General features: G+C 38.7%; 1 long non-coding RNA gene across 1 annotated transcript in view; it reads right to left on the reverse strand.

Moving 5' to 3' along the window:
• Nucleotides 1-6,920: 6,920 nt before the first annotated feature.
• LOC118688430 (uncharacterized) overlaps nucleotides 6,921-19,279 on the reverse strand; it is a 224,181-nt gene continuing 211,822 nt past the window's right edge. The window contains exon 7 of the long non-coding RNA XR_004980469.2: nucleotides 6,921-9,913. This is a non-coding gene — a long non-coding RNA (uncharacterized LOC118688430). The remainder of the gene's footprint in view (nucleotides 9,914-19,279) is intronic.

Raw genomic sequence — 19,279 nt, forward strand, 5'->3', positions numbered from 1 at the left:
AAAAGGAGAGAAAGAAAGAAAGAAAGAAAGGAAGGAAGGAAGGAAGGAAGGAAGGAAGGAAGGAAGGAAGGAAGGAAGGAAGGAAGGAAGGAAGGAAGGAAGGAAGGAAGGAAGGAAGGAAGGAAGGAAGGAAGGAAGGAAGGAAGGAAGGAAGGAAGGAAGGAAGGAAGGAAGGAAGGAAGGAAGGAAGGAAGGAAGGAAGGAAGTGGCGGAAGGAAGGAAGGAAGTGGCGGAAGGAAGGAAGTGGCGGAAGGAAGTGGCGGAAGGAAGTGGCGGAAGGAAGGAAGGAAGTGGCGGAAGGAAGGAAGTGGCGGAAGGAAGGAAGTGGCGGAAGGAAGGAAGTGGCGGAAGGAAGGAAGTGGCGGAAGGAAGGAAGTGGCGGAAGTGGCGGAAGTGGCGGAAGTGGCGGAAGTGGCGGAAGGAAGGAAGGAAGGAAGGAAGGAAGGAAGGAAGGAAGGAAGGAAGGAAGGAAGGAAGGAAGGAAGAAAGAAAGAAAGAAAGAAAGAAAGAAAGAAAGAAAGAAAGAAAGAAAGAAAGAAAGAAAGAAAGAAAGAAAGAAAGAAAGAAAGAAAGAAAGAAAGAAAGAAAGAAAGAAAGAAAGAAAGAAAGAAAGAAAGAAAGAAAGAAAGAAAGAAAGAAAGAAAGAAAGAAAGAAAGAAAGAAAGAAAGAAAGAAAGAAAGAAAGAAAGAAAGAAAGAAAGAAAGAAAGAAAGAAAGAAAGAAAGAAAGAAAGAAAGAAAGAAAGAGATGCCTGGCTGTAGCCCCTTTCTAGCCCCTGTAAGGTGCGAGTCCTACATGGTATTAAGTTTCCTGGTCTAATGAATGGCACATGGTATCTGGAAGTAGAGAGAATATAGGAAGGCATACATGGCATTCATGGATTGCATTCATCCACAGGTTTTACCACAGGCAGAAGAGCCTTCAACTCCTCTCAGAAGACTACTGCAGGTATTAAGTTCTGCTGTCATTTTGTAATCCAAGCTGAAGGATTTTTTTCACCATGCCAAAATCACACAGAATTGAAAGACGCACATTAGACTGATTTATACAAAAATGATGAGCCAGGGACTCTCTGTGGAGCTCCTCCTTTCTGTTTATTTTCTTACTTGCTTTTGCAGAAGATCATTGGAACCATTAAAAATATCAATCTGAAAAAAGTAAATGTGCATATCAAAACTAGTCTGAAGAGTTTCAATGGAAACTGGTTGAATATTGGGATCTGAGACCCCATAGCTTGTTCAGATGCAACCCTGTCTTTCCAAACACTGCACTAAGTTACTGTCAATAACTAAAGGAAAAACAGCAGAAAGATGGTAAAAGAAATGTATAAAACATTGCTTCACACTGCCACACTAAATCATGACCTCCTGCTTTGCTAATCTTTGTTTTATACTGAGATCTCAGAGCTCTAATAAAATCCAAGGTCCCCCTGTGACAGTCACTGTGCTCCCATTAGTGAGTGGTGTTCCCCACAAGAAAGAGCCCACAGTCGGCCTGGACAGCATGGGAAAATGGCAGGGAAGGAAAGTAAAGCTCAAGGGAACTTGTCTGCATTCATGATGGGTTCCAGGAAGTGACCCTAAATCTTTAGCCATCGATGCAGCAAAAAAAGAGCACGTAGGCAGCAGTTTGGAAACATTTCAAAGGGGTTTAAAAGTGTTAGTTATTGCATGTAGTAATTTTGATTTCCCACTAGCATTTAGGGAATGATTACCAAATTTCAGAAAGCCAAGCTGCAGTCCTTGGAATTTATTAACTCATAAAAGCCTACCAAACCTCAACACTCAGATACTGGCAACACCCACAAGAAATCTAACCCTCTGAGTCAGCCAGGAGAGTTTCCAATGCTGCACTGGTAACCTGCTTCACTTCTAAACATCCAGCCATTGTTTAAAAACCAGGTGCCTCAATGGCTCCTAAAGCATCAATATTTTGACCATATTCCTCTATTTCAGAAGGAGACATAAGTTTGAGAATTAAGATCCAAAATAATATGCCAACATAATAAACAACAGAAAAGCACGGTCTACAATGTTTATTTAAAATGTCACAGTAAATCTAGCTCCCTGAATACCCCAGTGCACGTATATAAATAACATCAGCAAGAGCTATAAGCACTGTGTATCCTCAGACTTGTGACAAATCTTCCCAACAGAGGGGTGAACCCTGTGCTTCCAGTGGAGAGCTATAAATCCCACCACAAAATGGCTGTGCCGGCCATTTCACGTGCCGGGTTTGCTGAACACTGATTCCTGTGCTTTTGGGACACTGTGTCATAGGGATGGAGAGAGGCTGTGTCTGGGTTAGGATCATATCAGCTGCTGCAGGATGGCAGCAGTGTGAGAGTCTGTGGACCTGCCTCCTGTAGGCCCAAAGCAGAACTAGGTTCCCTGAGTGCAAGGGCCGACTGTCAAACCTTCTGGAATTATGAATCTGGCTAAATGCTGGTAGCAAAACTTTCCTGCACATCGCCAGCAGAAACTACCTCTGCTGAACAGAGCAGCGGAAAATTATCCCTAGCTTGCTCTTCCCAAATCACAGTTATTAAAACTGATGTTCCATAAATGAACTTCCTTTCTGATTGTGCAGAGATCAGGACTATCATGCCATTCTTCAAAAGAAAAGGAGAAAGAAGATCTTTATTTTGAAAACTGCAACCAACAACCTAATATCTTATGTTTGACTGCTGGCTGTTTCTGAATGGGGCCAAGGGAGGAAATGCAGAGTCTGCAAAAATTTACAAGTAGGGGCAATTTATACATCCTTCTTGTTCAGGATGAAGAACTACTGTGGAGAAAAATGCAATCAGTGGGAGAAAGGCTGATTTAAACTCCTAGGCGAACAAAGCCAGCTTCTTGTAGGGCCTTACAGTGAGGCTGTGGAAGGGGCTGAAACAAAGAGATGAAGAGAAGGGGAGAGGTGATTGTTACTCACTAGTAAAATTCTATTTCACAGAATAACTTTGGCAGAAGAAAAGCAACCTTGTCCAATTCTCTGGCATACCAACACCCACATGGACAGAAACATTTCAGTACTAGAGAGCGAGTGAGGATGCCACAATCAAACTTTTTCTAGACACAAAGTTTTCTCCATGCACTTCAAAGGCAGTTTGCAGAGGAGAGAGATAGAGGATCAGACAGTGAACCATGAAGACTTTTCCACTGCTAACTGTCTCACTTGCATGAAAATCAGTATATAAACTGGATAAACAGAGTCTGCTTCTCTATGCGTTGGAGGTACTCACTTCATCTGATTTATTGTCATCCGATAGAAATGCTTTAAGCAAAGGGATGCACTATGAAGAAATGCATTCTACTAGAAAAGGCTTGAGTTTGAAATTAAATCCTGTGCTAAACTTTTCAAGAAGTTCCTACCTTCACTGAAGTCTTTTCATAGCCCTGCTTATTTCTACTTTAAACTTCTCATTTATTGTACTTTAAGCCCCATCAGTGAATGTAAATGGGGTTTTACTATACGTTTAGTGCATTCAAGCATTCTTTGTTACAGTTCCCACCCTGCCGCATTATGTGAGCTCTGCCACGGAAGTCCAGCAGTCGGTTTGTTTTCTGCTATTAATAAAAGAACCTACTTTTCCGCACTTCTTTGAAGAAGTTGAAAGGGCTACATGTTAGAGGGGGAGGTGGTGGGGAACAGACTGTGGTGTAATCCCCAAACGCAAATGCTGTCTAGATTAGAAACCTCCCCGAAGAAAATTTACAAATGCTAAGACTGTGCTTTTTGTGTGATGAACACTAGAGCAATAACTTAGCCACATACTGGGTTCTGCCTAATGCTTAGGGAGCCTACTAGGTGAAAGGAATTAAATGAAAAATAAAATCTTCCAGTTGGCTCTGTGCCGGTGCCATCCAACCCTTTTGGTATCAAGTGACTTACTAATGCAACTATTTTCATGTGTATTTCATCACTGACATATCTTAATATAATACTTAGGAATCTGTTAAAATAATAATAACAAACACACAAATGGGATTTACACATTGCCAGTGTTTTTACATAGTCCAGGAAAAGCTTAATTAAAGGGGTGGGACATGTCTCTGCTGAATAGCTGTTTTTCCTTCATACCTTCCCATGCATGACACGTACACATCCAAGAAAAGAAGTTGGGGGTGGTGGTGGTGGAAGAAAACCACCCAAAACCAAAACCAAAATTACCAGCCCTAAACTACTCAGCACAACCTTGTTGATTTGCTTGGCCATTTAAATAAATGAACACACTTCTTGTAGAGAATCACGGCCCCAGCGCAACAGCTAACGAGTAAAAGTACAGAATATTGTCTGTCTTGCTCCCTATAGAATACTTATATTGCTCAAACTATCATGACCGTATCTAGTTTATCCCACAATTACAACTAATCTTTAACTCCTAAATAAGTAGGAACAGGCATAAAGATTGCACTTCTGAAAGCCTATCAGATAAACTTTAGTCTGTAGTCAACTGGAAGATTCTGTGATTAATTTTAAATCCTACTTAATAGGTTAAAGATGTTTTTAAAGATGACATAATTTTATCGTGTTGATTTTATTAATCTGACTTTCAATTACTCTCTAAGGCTCCCATCCACTTGTTGCTACTCAGGCACTGCAATTGAAGCTCATCAATCAATTGAGCTGGATTCTGGTCAGAATATAACTCCCCATAAGAATCACTCTAGTGTTGCCAAGGAGTGCAACAACAAGGCATCCAACAAACTTGGAAGATGCCTATTGTAATCATCAAACAATGAAAAAACTTAACAGGGTGATGAATGCCTCAGATACATTGTTTGGACAAAACCACTTTAAAAGAACATAATAAAATAAATCTACTTTTAATTGAGTGATACAGTTTCAGCTGGCATTTTTATAGTATTCCAGATATGTTTTTTTCTATTGTGTGACTACCTAGTTATAGCTAGTTATAGACTTCAGACTCAGATGGCAGGCAGTCTTTCTTTCTTTCTTTCTTTCTTTATTATTTTTTTGTAGGCTACAGTTGGTCCCTAAGAGGAGATGACTGCTTTTCAGTGTGAAATTATGTACCTAGTCAGGAATTGAGCATAATCATCACACGGGCGAATCAAAATGATGGCTACATTTACTGCCTACAGAAATTTCTGCTGCACTGCATATTAACTCACTGAAAATGTTGTGTTAGCTTATCGTGGATGTGCCGATTTTCATTACCCACGGAAATGCAGAACATCTCCTGTTAAACCTCATTGACATTTTTCATCAAGTGAATAGAGCAATGCCCTGAAATGTGATAATTGTAGATTCTTGTTATACAACTTCAAGTAAAATATTCTTCCCTCTAATTCCAACAGTAATTAACTTGGATTGGAATTCCCTTGACTCGTGTAGCAGTCTTCAGCATTGTATTAATGGATCTTACAGTTTATATGGTTGGAAAAGAAATCCTGTCCCATATATGCAATACTATACAAAGGTGCTAAAGACTTTCAGGTTCATGAAAAGAATTGATCAAATCACCCCAGCTTGAGCTATGAGCTTTTTTTTCTTTTTTTTTTTTGCATTGTTTGGGTGGAACATGAAATGGTATATTGCTGAAACTTAAAATGCCTCAAAAATGAAGCTCCAGAAAATTGTTGCATCTCCCATGAAGACTAAAAATTAAAGTAGACAATTATCATAATAATAACTCAATTGTACATGGCAGACAAAAGAGAAGCTAATACTTCCCTCTATTTTTTTGACTGATGTTTTGTTGGTCTATAGCTAAACAGCACTTTAAGTTGACAGTAAATTAGCAAACAATATGAGCGAGGAAAAGAGAAAAAAAAAATCACGTGGGGGTTAAGATGTTTATGTAAAACAGTGATTTTCCTTTTTAAAATTAAAACGTACAAATAAGCTGGTGTCAGAGCCTAGGTGATCCTTCATTTCCACCGCATTGAGCAGGCTCCCATCAGCAGCAGACAGCCACTAATATATGCGTCTGGCTCAGTCTGCTCCACCAACTAGCAACCCATCGAATTGTTAATATCAGTCCTTTTTTGTATGCACCACACATCTTTTTCACTCTCTCTCTCTCTCTCTCTTCCTCCCCCTTTGCAAGAGCTTGTGTTTTTGTTTTTTTGTTTTTGTTGTAGCACAAGCTGATTACTCTGAAATCACTTATTAAAGAGCATTTAAATGCCTTTTGCAGTGAAACAACATCAAGTTGTATAGAAATATATTATTCCTATATATAGAAATGTATCAAAATTCTGCACATATATCTAAGCATAGCATACTGAAGATTATGCTTTCTATTTATTTTGCTAATAGAGACAGCTTTCATATTCTGTCACTGGGTAAATGGGACTGCTTCCTGCATGGTCTCTGTAGGCGTTGTCATGCAGCTCCAGGACACAGAAACGCATTGTTGATCTTGGTGGAAATTCTGCCCGACTGAAGACCCTGCTTCTTCCTCCCCTCCATCCACCTCTGCCCTACCTGTGCACCTGAGGTTGGGCTGGCTGTGCTGAGACTGGGGAAGAAGAGGGAGCAGGCAAAGAGGCAGGCAGTGCACCAACTTCCCATCGCTAAGGCAAGGGGCAGCAGTGAGAATGATGGGAAGAGTGGAGCCACTGGAGTCATCCCAGTTCAAGCAGGAATGCAGAGGCAGGACTGCGTATTCACGACTTTTGCTGGAGCACCAAATACGCCACGCAGGGGTGTATAATGATTCATTTTCTTCTCACTCTCAATGCAGGGCAGAGCACAGTTGAAATCTTCAGACTGACAGAGACAAAACGTTTCACACCACAGTTTCACCTTCATTGTACATACAGTGTTAAAAGCAAAATTAATTCAGAGTGCTGAATGTGAGCTATCTTCATTCAAGAAAATTTTGCTGATCGAAAAATAAATGCAATGACAATCTTTGATATGCATAAATGAGTGCATCTTACAGCTGATTAAATCTATAAGGACTTTTATTTCAATAAACACTATGTGTAATTTAAATTATATATTGACATGTATATAGCAACACACAGTATAGTTTTATCTCATTATACAGCTCAAATGAACAGAATATGTGTTCACCCGATCAGTATCTTAAATAACCTGTTTTCAGTATTGAAAACTGCTACAGAATATGTGTAAATTCCTAACAAAGTGCTTCACGAGTGTAGCACCTAGCTGGGTGCATTTGTCTTTCCTATACACATTCAAATCTACTTTTCCAATATTTCCTAAACAGAAATCAACATTGAATATCACATCTGTGTTAAAAAGGTTACCTCTGTATCTGAATATTTGCAAGTAACTCTTTTGGGTGTTCTTAGCATGTGGGATTGACAGTTTACGAAGAAAAGAATTACATATTTACAGGAACTGTATCATCATTGTAATTGCTAAGGCAATATTTTTTATGACTATTTAAAGACTAATTATATCTTGAGCAACTTGAAAACTATGTACTGAGTATAGTTTCTGTCTCTTAAGAAAACAAGACAAGAAGAAAAAGTATTATACTAACAGATAAGAACAATTTATTTTAACAATAGTGTTGATGCTTACAATAAAACACAATTCCTCCCACACAAGTGGAAAAAATATACTGTAGCCAAAATACCACTTTTGAAATGAACAAATAGTTTAGATGCCTGATCTGTGTGAAGCCTTTGTTTCAGTGAAGTCTGATGTATCAACAAAGTTCTTCGCATCTTGGTTAGACACAGGAAACAGAGAAAAATGACTCAGAACTAACTCACCTATAAAATATTAAGAAATACAAATCAGATGACGTGTTTTAGATCAGATGTTTGAGACAAATAAGCAGTGTAGAATAACTCATGTGCTTGTGAATCTCCTTATGCAAAGCCAGTGAAGAACTTAACACATGAGGGACAAGCTACAGCTCACGCTGGTTATTTTCAGAGGGATAAAAAAATATAAGAAGTGATGGAGAAGTTACAAGTTGAGTCGGGTGCTTAGAGTATTGTGGATTTGCTTTAAATTGAACAGGTACAAGAAATATGTTTCTGAGTGCAAAGGGACGTTAATGCTGTGGTATGATTTTTAAACCCATATTCTCTTTCAGATTAAAATGTAAATTAAATGAGAGAATATTTTAAATGACATATTGTGTTCTCACTTGGACAAAGAAAAAGGATGGCAACTAAGTACAAAATACTCTTTGTTCGATGTTACAGGAAAAGCTAAGCAACAGTTTTCCTGTAGACTGAAATCATTATTCAAACAATAGAATGAATGTTTTCTAGGCCTCAAACATCAGTGTTTATGTTTTATGTTTTAAAAGTCAATTGATGCTTGAACAGTAGAGATGAATATATTCTTTTTGGTAATTATTTATCAGAATTGTCCACAATAATAATAATAATAATAATAATAATAATAATAATAATAATAATAATAATAGTAGTAGTAGTAGTAGTAGTAATATTATGGTTGGAAGTCTATTATATATTTTAGTATCTGTTTTGAGTGGGAGTTTTGTTGTTTTTGTTGTTTGGAGGGAGTTTTTTTTGTGCAAACTAACATTCAGGTTAAATTATAATTCTAAATGTTACATGACATCCAGTCCAGTTTTCTAAACATATAAATATGTACAATGAGTAACAGTTGTTTGGATTTTTTTCTTTTCTTTTTTTTTAGGAACAGTTCTGATGCTTAACATTTAAAATAGGTATATTTTCCTTTTTACCCTTCCAGCCAAGGAAAGCTCCTGTGGTTCTCTAAATTCTGCAGAGAAACAAACACAGTCCAAAGCTGCTGGTTCCCCTCCGCCTAGGTCCCAAGAGCCTGACTTGTGATTGTTGCTAAAAAACCTCACAAGTTAGGGTCTCAGGGACTAGGAAAAGTCCGATATGGTCCAGAAGAATTCGTCTTCCAATAAACTGAATTGTTTAGTAGTCATAATCGCTGTCACCAAAACTTTCACTGCTATTGTTAAATAGAAAAAAAACCCCAAACCCAAAAGAAACCCTAAAACCAATGTCCCGTCCCCCCACCAAATCAACACCACCTCCTTCCCCCCAAATAAACAAACCACAGTTTCAAGTAGGGGGCAGAAAAGATCAAATAAGCAGGCAAGACGCATACATACATTCGAACAATGTATCAGCTGATCGAACAGACTTTTCTGAGAGTATGGTCCTTAACTTTTGAAAAGAAAAAACAAAGAACACAGGATAAAAATCTTCACTGCCTTGTCTCACAAGTAGCTATGTTACTATAATGCATCAGAGGGAAGCGTCTACAAATGGGTTAAAATCTGCTTCCAGCAGATTTGTACAGTAACAATTTTATTCTATTTCCTTAATGCCTGAAAGAAGGATTAAATGCTTGTTAAGGGGATTCTAATTGAAATATTTCCCCGGTATACTTTTAGTCCTGCTGTTCAGGTGGGCCCTGGGTTACAGAGTACTTTAAACCCATTCACGATGCAAGGATAACCTTTGGGCGTGTATTCACTTTTTGCCTCTTCCCCACGTTCACCATTTAATCCTTCTACAGACTGCTAGAAAAAGCTTCTTCCTTTCCAATGGCAAAACTAGCCTTCACTCCACAAGCTGCAGAAAACATTGACATGCAGAGATTGTTGTCACTTGAACCAGATTACTCAAAGCACACATAACTTTTAAATACTGTCGATACAGTAAGAAGAATTGCTCGGATTTCCCAAATAATTTTGTTCTGAAGCCGAACACTTTTAATGGCACGACCACAATCCTGAATTGCTTTTGCATTCATTCTCCTCCGATCTTTAGCCTTGTTTGCAGAATGAAAAAGAAAATTTCTACTTTAGGGACAGGATCCATCGTGGCTTTTTTTTTTTTCCTCCATCAGATCCCAGAGCAAAAGAAACAGCAGCCATAAAGGTCCTAGCCACTGGAGCAGAATCTGGCATAGAAAACTCAGAGCTCTTCAGGAAGCCGTTCAGCTTTAAAAAGGAAAAAAAAAGAGAAGGGGGGGAAGAATTAGAATCTCTGCTGGTCGAACAGGTGAACCATCCATTTACAAGAAAGCTGTACAGAGTGCTCTGCCGAAGAAAAGATTTGCCAGTGCCCCCCACCCCCCGCCCTTCACCCTCCCTTCCAGACTGATACTTCAGATTTCAGAACATTTTGGATTATTTACAATATTATTTCAGCTGATGATATAATGCAACATTATACAAGAGCCGTTCCTTTGTCACTGTGCACCATTCAATCAGTTATGCCTCAGACACAAAATAGTTAAATGAAACAAAAAAATATATATATACATATATGAGAAAGATATATATGTATAGCAGTCCCTAGATTTCATTCAATTTCTTTTTTTAAAGCTGATCATGATTTAACAAACAATTTTGACCACAGCTTTCAAATCAATAATTAGAATGAAAAATCTCTCCCCTCTATAAATATGACATTAACATAATTATACCACCCCCATCGCATAGACCCATCCTCTTTAGGGAATACATCTGATGCTCTGAAGATGGAAATCAGTCAGATTTTAGTTGCTCTCGAACGTACCTTTGCTTCTCACTGACTGACTGGCTTTACCTTCCATGCACACACACACACACACGCACACACACACACACGGTCACAGCACACACACTCTCACACACACACACACATGCGCACACTCACACACACACACACGCTCAGAAAGGCACGGCAAAGCAGCGGATGCTGACTCAGAGCAGTTGTGTGTGGAGGGGGTGGTATCGGCTGGTATTTTCACTGCACTCATCATTAACATTAACTCACTCTCTAGCATCCACCCTCTCTCAGACCTGCTGGACTGCAGCATTTGCATGACGCTGTCACTCTAGCCCTTGTGGGTAAGATGTTAGAAGAAAAAAAAAAAAACCCAAAAAAAACCTCAAGGCTCTCATAAGGAATGCCTTCATTTCTTCCAAAAGGTCCCTCTTCTTATTTTTCCACCTTTCTACTTCCTCTGTTGCTGTGTCTCAGTTGTTTGACATCTTTCCGGAAGAAAATGTCTTGAGCTGCAATAAGCCAGTAGTCAGTCGGTCCTCCCCTCACCTCACACTCCTATTCCCACCCCCTTTTTTTCCTAATCAATAAGACAGATCTCCAAATGCAGTTGTGAAAACAGGCTCTGACACACAGACTTTCATCCTCGATCCTCTGCCTCAGGAATAGCAGGCAACCCAGGCTCACACGTGATGTAGAGAGAAATAATGCCAGTAATTCTTGAACAGTCTTAGGAGTTTATTCTACGCCTTCTTCATTTTTTCCTCTGCTCGAATAAATACCAGTGGGAAGGACACACTAGCTGTCAAAAGCTACAAGGATCCACTTCTTCAGAAAATAATGAACATTAAAAGACGAATATTAATCTTCCTCAAAATTAATGCTATCTTCCTCCCCCCTTCATTGTACTCTTTATAAGTAGGAATTGTCTCATAGCCAAAACCCTGCCAGGGTCTGAATCACTATTCACTGTGCTGAAATCGTGAGTTTCTGGGCTTCAATTGGCATTTAACTGGACTAAGCAATTTTTTTCCTCTTTTTCTTTTCTTTTATTTTAGACTTAGTTAGAATAAAATAAAAAAATAGAAGCTGCCTGTATCAAAGGGAGCACTGCAAGAGAACAATGGCAATACACCCGCACCACCACACTGAGTACTGAAAATGCATGTTTGAGCCCCACTTGTGTATTTTTCTGTACGATATTTGCTCCATTTTGGTAGAGAAGTCTGAACATATACATACACACCGAATACACACACACAGAAACTGAAGACACGTATAGAAAATATACAACACAAAACAAAGCACAAAGGCTGATAACTGAAACACAGGCACAAGTTGTCTGACAGGCTATAAAAATCCACAGAGCATAATCATTGTGTGCATTTTTACCTGGTTCCTTTGTTCTTAAGGCAAGGGACTTTAATGGCTTACGGTGTTGACAGTCTTTCAGCTTTTCCCTTTTTTACGCCAACAATATTTGGGAATTACTTTTCCAGACAGTACCACACCACTGTGATTCGCGGTACAGAAATTATTTACCGGGGGGGGGGGGGGACAGGTGATACGCAATTCACCAGCCAATTCTCTGAGCTGCCTGGTGCTGTGGAAGCCCTCGGCGTAGCCGGGCGGGCAGGTCCCAGGATGCAGCGCTGCAGTCCCGGCTCAGGTAGCCTTTTGGCAACCTTATGGCAGCAGCAGCCAACGGGAAGGGCATCCGCTTGCAGGGAAGGTCCAAAAGAAAATAGCACACAGCCCCAAAGTAAAGGAAGGAAGCCAAAACGCCAGGTACACGCCCTAAGCCCAGCTAGTGAGCGCTTGGGACCAGTCGTGGTGATGGTGATTGATTTCTTAGGAAAAGGATGGAGGAAAGTAGACAATTAGGAAACAGTTAAGTTTGTAATCTCGGAGAAAGGGAGAGACAGAGACAGACACACACCCACATACAGAGAGCGAGAGAAGAACGCCAAGCATGAGACAACAAAAACAAGACCAAAATCAGATTTGGGAAACTGAAAAAATACAGGATTACAGCATTCAGCTTAGCAGTTACTGAGGTATATGAAAAAAAAAAAAAATTACCACATGCACAGCATGGCTTAAAATACTTATTGCCATCAACAGTCTGTGACGGATGCCGGCTTCTTACTGCTATACGTACATTAGATTGGTCATCGCCTCTTAATCTCCTTTTGCTCAGACCCATCCATTTTTTGCTGCTCCAGCATCTGTGCCCTTTTTGCTTTTTTTCTGTATAGTTACCCACAATACCCTGGATAAATTAATGTCATGACCTCACTATGGCTATCAGAAAGAAAAAAAAAAGTCTACTATTTTAATAATTGAACGTGCACGTACAGCAAACTGCCTACTGATAGCCCAGCTTTGTGGACTGCCTCCAAAAGCAGCCTTTGCTAGCTCTGCGAATCAGAGACAACAGATGCAAATACTGGCCACAGAGCCCCGGCTCTCTGCCTTGCCTTTTTTTTTTTTAAAAACCCACCCTTTTCAGTCTGTGCCACTTCATTTTCCCTGTGCCTCTTCCCTCAATGGTTAAAAACATTAGCCTGATGAAATTAGAGGCTTCTGAATAAAAGGATGAAGATGAGTGAAAATTATAAATGGTTGCAGATTCTGGAAATTTATATCCAGACGGTGAGTAGGGAAGAGTACCCAGGTTCAAGTGCTGAGCCTCACTCGGGAGCACCTCTGGGGCCAATGGGACTGCAGACTAGATTAAATCAATAGTCGTCTGAAACGAGATGTCGTAATCAATCAGCTCAATTACCACTGTCATGGATCTGGGCTTAAGGTCTTTCCTGATTCCACTCTTCTAATCATTAACCCTTATACATCCTCATAATAGGAACTCACGCTTGCTCTGCTGCCCTACCTTCAGACCAACAAAGTTTAGCTTAGCATTTTCTCCGCTTTTTTCCTTTCCCTATTTAAATAATATCAGAGTGGGTCAGCAAGAAATGTTTTAAATCCAAATATGGTGAGATTAGATGCACTCCTTTAAGTATACCTATTATATATGTGCTGCTGTGCACTTATATATTATTATTATGCCTCCGGGAGTGGCTGGGTGGATCAAAGACTGCTGTTTAATTAACATTCAACTCAGCTGTTTCCTTGGAGATTAAAAATAGAAGACTAGTTGAATTAAACTGAAGCTGTTCACTCCTTTCACTAATCCAATATTACAGAACCCTCCTCCCCTCAACCTAGTTAGAAACAACTCATTTCTGGTTAATCAGCCACCAGGAAAATCCATTTTCAGTTTGAAGGTAAGTGTGAAAAAGTTGGAAAGACAGTTTTGTGTGCATGTCTGAATTTCACAGAATTGCCCATCATTTACATTTTGCATCCACAGTACAGTAAATCCTCATGCAATGCAAGGAGAAAAGAACCATCAGGCTTGACTATGAGCAGAACCACTCTAAATTCTTGCCTGTAATTATTATTTACTGTATGAAGATTAAATGTCAACCATTAAACTTTTTTTTTTTTTTATTCCTGTCCAGGAAAAGATCTAAGAGCTTTTCACTAAAATGCTACAGCAGTTCTCACATATCTGTTTCTGATTTTGTTAGGAGGAAAGAAAGAATACAGGTAGCAGTTATCCAGAATTCAGGTCTCTTAAGTCTGATTTCTTCCATTAGACTTAAATAATAGTCAAGAAAGAAAACCCTGGTACATTTACACTTACATCACTGCCTGTACACATTGCCTCTGCTTCCAAGCAGAACCACACCTTTTTTAACCATAGATCTGCTTCTCATCTGGACAGACAGCATGCCCAGCCCCACTCCAGGCAGCACTGAGAATACTAAATAGCAGAATTAGCTGTGCTAATGGTATTTTGGAGGGGAATTTGTGCTCCTGGAGATGCTAGCAGTGGGTCTGGGACAGGGGCAGCAAACACAGATCTCATGGCAAAGGCAGAGGCCGAGGTCGGGGGTCTGTCTGGGCAGGGCTCCATGCTGTCCAAACCAGGTTATAATTGGAGATCGACTGCTGGATTTAATGACCCGCTGTTTTCATTAGTAGAAATATAAAAAATTGGTCTCAAAAATGATTCAGCTGCTAGCATAGGTGCTTTTTAACAGGCTTATACCTCAGCCAGGAACAGCTTGGTTGCAGTCACTGACCCCTCACAGATGGAAAAAAAATGACCTCAGCTTTGCCTCTTTTCTGGGAAAGCTGTAGCTGGCAGGGGGATGAGAAACAAAAAGAACCTTAATTTTGTCCTTTAGTCATGCTAAATGAATGCACTGCACCAGACACCACCTTAAACTGGCTGAAGGGCACTGCTCAGTTTTGCAGGCAGCAGCTCAGACTGTGAGCATCATCCACAAGGGGACAGCATCCACATCCACACTGGAAAGATGCAGTTTGTGTCTGTGAGGAACAGAAAGGGGAGCAGCCATTGCTGAAAGCACCCAAAAAAAATTAAATTAAAAAAAAAAAAACAGAGAGACAGAAGAAAAAAGAAGACATCTCCTGGACTATTACCTCTGGACTGAGAGGGAGGAGAGGTGAGACTGGAGATGCATGTCAGATATCAGAACCTGCTCAAATACTGGATCAGCCTTTTGTTTTTTAAACAGTGAGAGTGAGTTGATTTGCAATATTAATGCAAACTTTCTGTGGCAGATAAGGACTCTGGAATAACAGATAGTAATGTGAGGGAATGTGGTGAGAAGAATTAGACACCATTGAAGCAAAATCAGAACATATCTAATGGGAAGAGAGAAATGCACTAATATCAAATGTTATTCTGATTTTACAGTTCTCATCTTTGTATCCTCAATGTGCTCGAACTGAGACATAACGCACTCATCCCTTTTCTTTTTCTGGAAGCAAAAGTTTCTTCATCACAGTGCACATGAAAATGACATTTATAAAAAAAAACATTCTCTTACTGTAGCATTTAAATGACTTAGAAGAGTAACACTGTTCGAATGTGTTTTGCCTCATTGGAATGACCTACACCATAGCTCTGTGTGTTTGTCCCTAACACCTTCTCACCTCACTGATGAACAGCAAGGGGATAAAGACTTCAGAAATTTCCCACAGCTATCTAGTCCCAGATTTGCCATTAAAAAAAAATCTACCCTTCTATTTTTTGATTTAGAAATGCTATGTCCAGAATTCATCTTGCAATTTAGTAAAAGTGCCTTTTTAAACTTAACTGTAATTCCCACCTGATCATAAAGTATTGAAAATATATATAGCTTACACAATCTATTACAGAAAGGAAATCACAGAAATAAAATTACAGAGAAACAGCAATATCCTTCTCTTCCTACACAAGCTCCATCTTACTCAAGAAATGTTATTATACCATCTCCTTGCTGACTTGTCAATTTACCTGCCCTTTATTAAAACACAGACATATGACAGCAGAAATTATTGCAGTTTGAATTACTTTTTGTGTGAATTCTATTCAATAGACCTTGATTTTGCCAACACTTTCAATTAAAAAATGTAGTTGTATGTGAAAACAAACCACTGTGATATGAATACTTTTTTGACCTATGTTTCCTTGAGCTGAGAGAGCATGAAGTAATGAATGAATTAACTTTTCTATTTATGAATACTTTTTATACTTCACTAATTGCTTTGTGTTACTACTTAATACAGGATCAGCACAATGTGAAGAAAGGAAGGGCCCAGTACTAAAATGAAAATCCAACTGTTTAAAACCTGTTTTTCCCTAAACTGCCAGGTCTGCATTTGTAGTCTGTTCAATAAGAAATATGTAAAGTGCCAAGCACTATTTTAAAAATCCCGCTTCATAAATTTTCCAGTATGACACTTTTACTGTTCTCTGACCTGTAGATATACCTGCACACACTCACACAAACACATATAATTGATAAAAACACAATATTAGATAGAATTAGAACACAAAAATATGCTGTCTATTCCCAGAAGTCACCCCTCCATGCTGGTTACACTATTGTTGCAATCACCAATGGGCCTGATCCTGAAATAGGGCAATACAAGTCCCTTTATTCAGGTGGATAATATTTCTGAAATTACTTAAACAATTTCTCTGAGCACTAACTCTGAGGAGTGTATTTGCCACATAAAAGTCCAAGTTTGTAAAAAAAATTAGGGGTATTTGGTACATGCTGCAAACACTACGAGAATGTACAGAATTCTGCTGTAGGACAAAACACTCCTGTTTTCTTAATGCAATCTGAAGATAAACATTTGTGAGAAACATTCAGACACAACATTTCTACAGTGTTGTTTTTAGAGGTTTCAAAAGCAGTCTGGAGAAAAGAAAAGCATTCTAAGAAGAAAATACAAAATAGGTTCAATGCCTGCAAAAACGAGAATATTTTAAATTTTCTAGACAGTGAAGGTTAAAGCTATCCTGCATTCTCATAGTTCTCTCTCTCCTTTCAATCAATCTCATTGATTTTTTTTAAAGGTCAGAGGCTATACCTTCATTGATCAAAGAAACAGCCTGACACAGCGAAAGAGTCTGCCAATTCCAGACAGATCAATCACACCTTTGTCTGCTTTTGATACATTATGGTTATTTATTCTGCATCACCATGACTTTCTGTCGCATGGCTCCTAATGTAATAATGCTGCTTGGGGACAACAATAAAAGAAAAGGGGGGAGGGGAAATATTCTATTTAAAATATTTTAAGCCTCTCTCTGGTATTTCTGAGGGTGGCTTATGATGGAACTTGGCCAGCTTATTTGATTTCATTTTTTGCCTTGGAACTCCTGTTCTGGTATTTAGCTCTTCTTGGTCAGCGCTTTGCAGGATTTTAAAAAGGCAATCTTTTGAAAACAATTTGTGCAAACTGTTTTTAAAAAAGTAATTGGATCTTGATAGAATAACAGTTGTGAACTAATCACAACCATAATTTTCCACATTTATGCACCATTTTAGAAATGTTTTAATAAATAGGATGTAACTGATACTTGGCTACAGCTACAGCTTTATGACTAAAAAGAAACTAATGGTCAGCCGAAAATAATTACTCAGAAATATTGCTGAATAAATAGATATAAGTGCTGAAAAGCTCCTGGCTTTGCAAACTATTATGCTGAAAGCCAGCTAAATCTTTAAAAAATTCACTATAAGCTCACTGTCTGCCATCACTGAAAGTTCTGTGCTATTATTTTGCTCTCCATAGCTCCTGCAAGCAGCCTTCAAAACTCCTGTTGGCCTAATATCAAAACTTTCGTTCACACTTGGTAGCATATCACTTCACTAGCATTACTAGCAGCAGTTTCATTGCTTGAGAAAAATCACTTGTGGGACTTGGGATATTGGTTATAAGTAAAAAGCATTAAAATACACTTTTAAAAATGAAATTGTATCCTAAGAGAAGCCACAGGTAACATGCCCAATGACTGCAATGGAGCAGGGACTTCACTGGAAGATGCTAATCTCAACTCCTTCAACCCAAGCCATCTGCAGTAGGAAAGGCAGTTTGTGAGATTTCAAAGGACCCTAATCATATAAAGATTAAAAAAACCTGACACGTTTCTTATCAAAATAGGTAACAAAGCTGTGATGGGCTCTATGCACCACTCAGTCCTCTCAAGCAAAGTGGAACTGTTCAGTAAAATTAAGCATGTAAATCTTTGCAGAATCAGGATATCAGATAATAAGACATAATCACCATAGTTAGAAGCTTAAAATAAGATAAGCAATAATCCAAACACTTGGCATTAGTATCTGATTTCATTGTGCCTGCTCTGTAAATTATTGTGCACCCAATTTACAATTACATCAGCACTATTATGTAGAGCAAAAGGTAAGTGGTATACAAAGCTGAAATATTAAACCCATTAAAAAGTTATGAGTTTGACAGAGTCCCTACATGTATTTGCATTCATGCCAAGAAGTGCATTTGAAAACCTTTAACGAAAGGAAACTGCCTTCCAGTGATAAACTGCAGTGCCTACAAGACATTGCTAAAATGCTACTGCCACTTTCAAAGGCCAAGAGACCTTAAGAATGGTTGCTGGCTGACAGCATTATACAAAAACATACAGTTTCTTCTGTAAAGAAATAAAGCTGAATGCACAACATTTCAGACAAGTTTTGAATAAGTCTATTTGTCCAGCTTACTTTGCAAAGGCTCTGAAGAAAACAGCACCATAAACACTTTCAGTCCCCACACAAGGGCTAAACAAAGAGTCCTCTTTCTAGCCATTTAATCCAGTAATTTATTTTTTCAACCATCACATAAATCGAAACACAGCTGTAACCAATGACTTGCAGATCCAGTTCCCTGCCAGCTGGATCCTGTTCTGCTGAAGCAGCAAGATTTTTACATTGTTCACTTCTGTACATCTGGAGAAATCATTTAGGTTCAAAGGTGACTAGAAAAGCTCTTTAAATAAACTCAACCAACAGTGAAGAGAGGCCTATGTATCTACAAAAGCTCCACAGAGTTCCATTTTAAAAGTTTTTTCTTTAAATCAGTGCATAGAGCAGTTTGCTTCTTTAACTAATTTTGATTATGACATTTTAATTGAATTCTAACTCAAATATGCATTTGATAAAAAAAATATTTTGTATTTCCCATGAATTTTCAAACAATGTCAAAAGTGATCAGAGTCAACACTGTGTGCATTTATCACATCAAAAGGATGACCAAACAAATAGTAGTGTAGTGAAAAAAAATGTACTTCAATTAATGCATCTTAGCTGCTGCCTGAAATGCACCTCCACTTTAAATTAAAAAGAAAACAAACAATAAGAAAGCATATACTGTACTTGGATATGCTGAACCTGAAATCTCTTAGAAGTTAGTCCTTAAAATAGCCT

The sequence above is a fragment of the Molothrus ater genome, chromosome 2, assembly GCF_012460135.2.
Source record: "Molothrus ater isolate BHLD 08-10-18 breed brown headed cowbird chromosome 2, BPBGC_Mater_1.1, whole genome shotgun sequence".
In the NCBI taxonomy this organism is placed as follows: Eukaryota; Metazoa; Chordata; class Aves; order Passeriformes; family Icteridae; genus Molothrus; species Molothrus ater.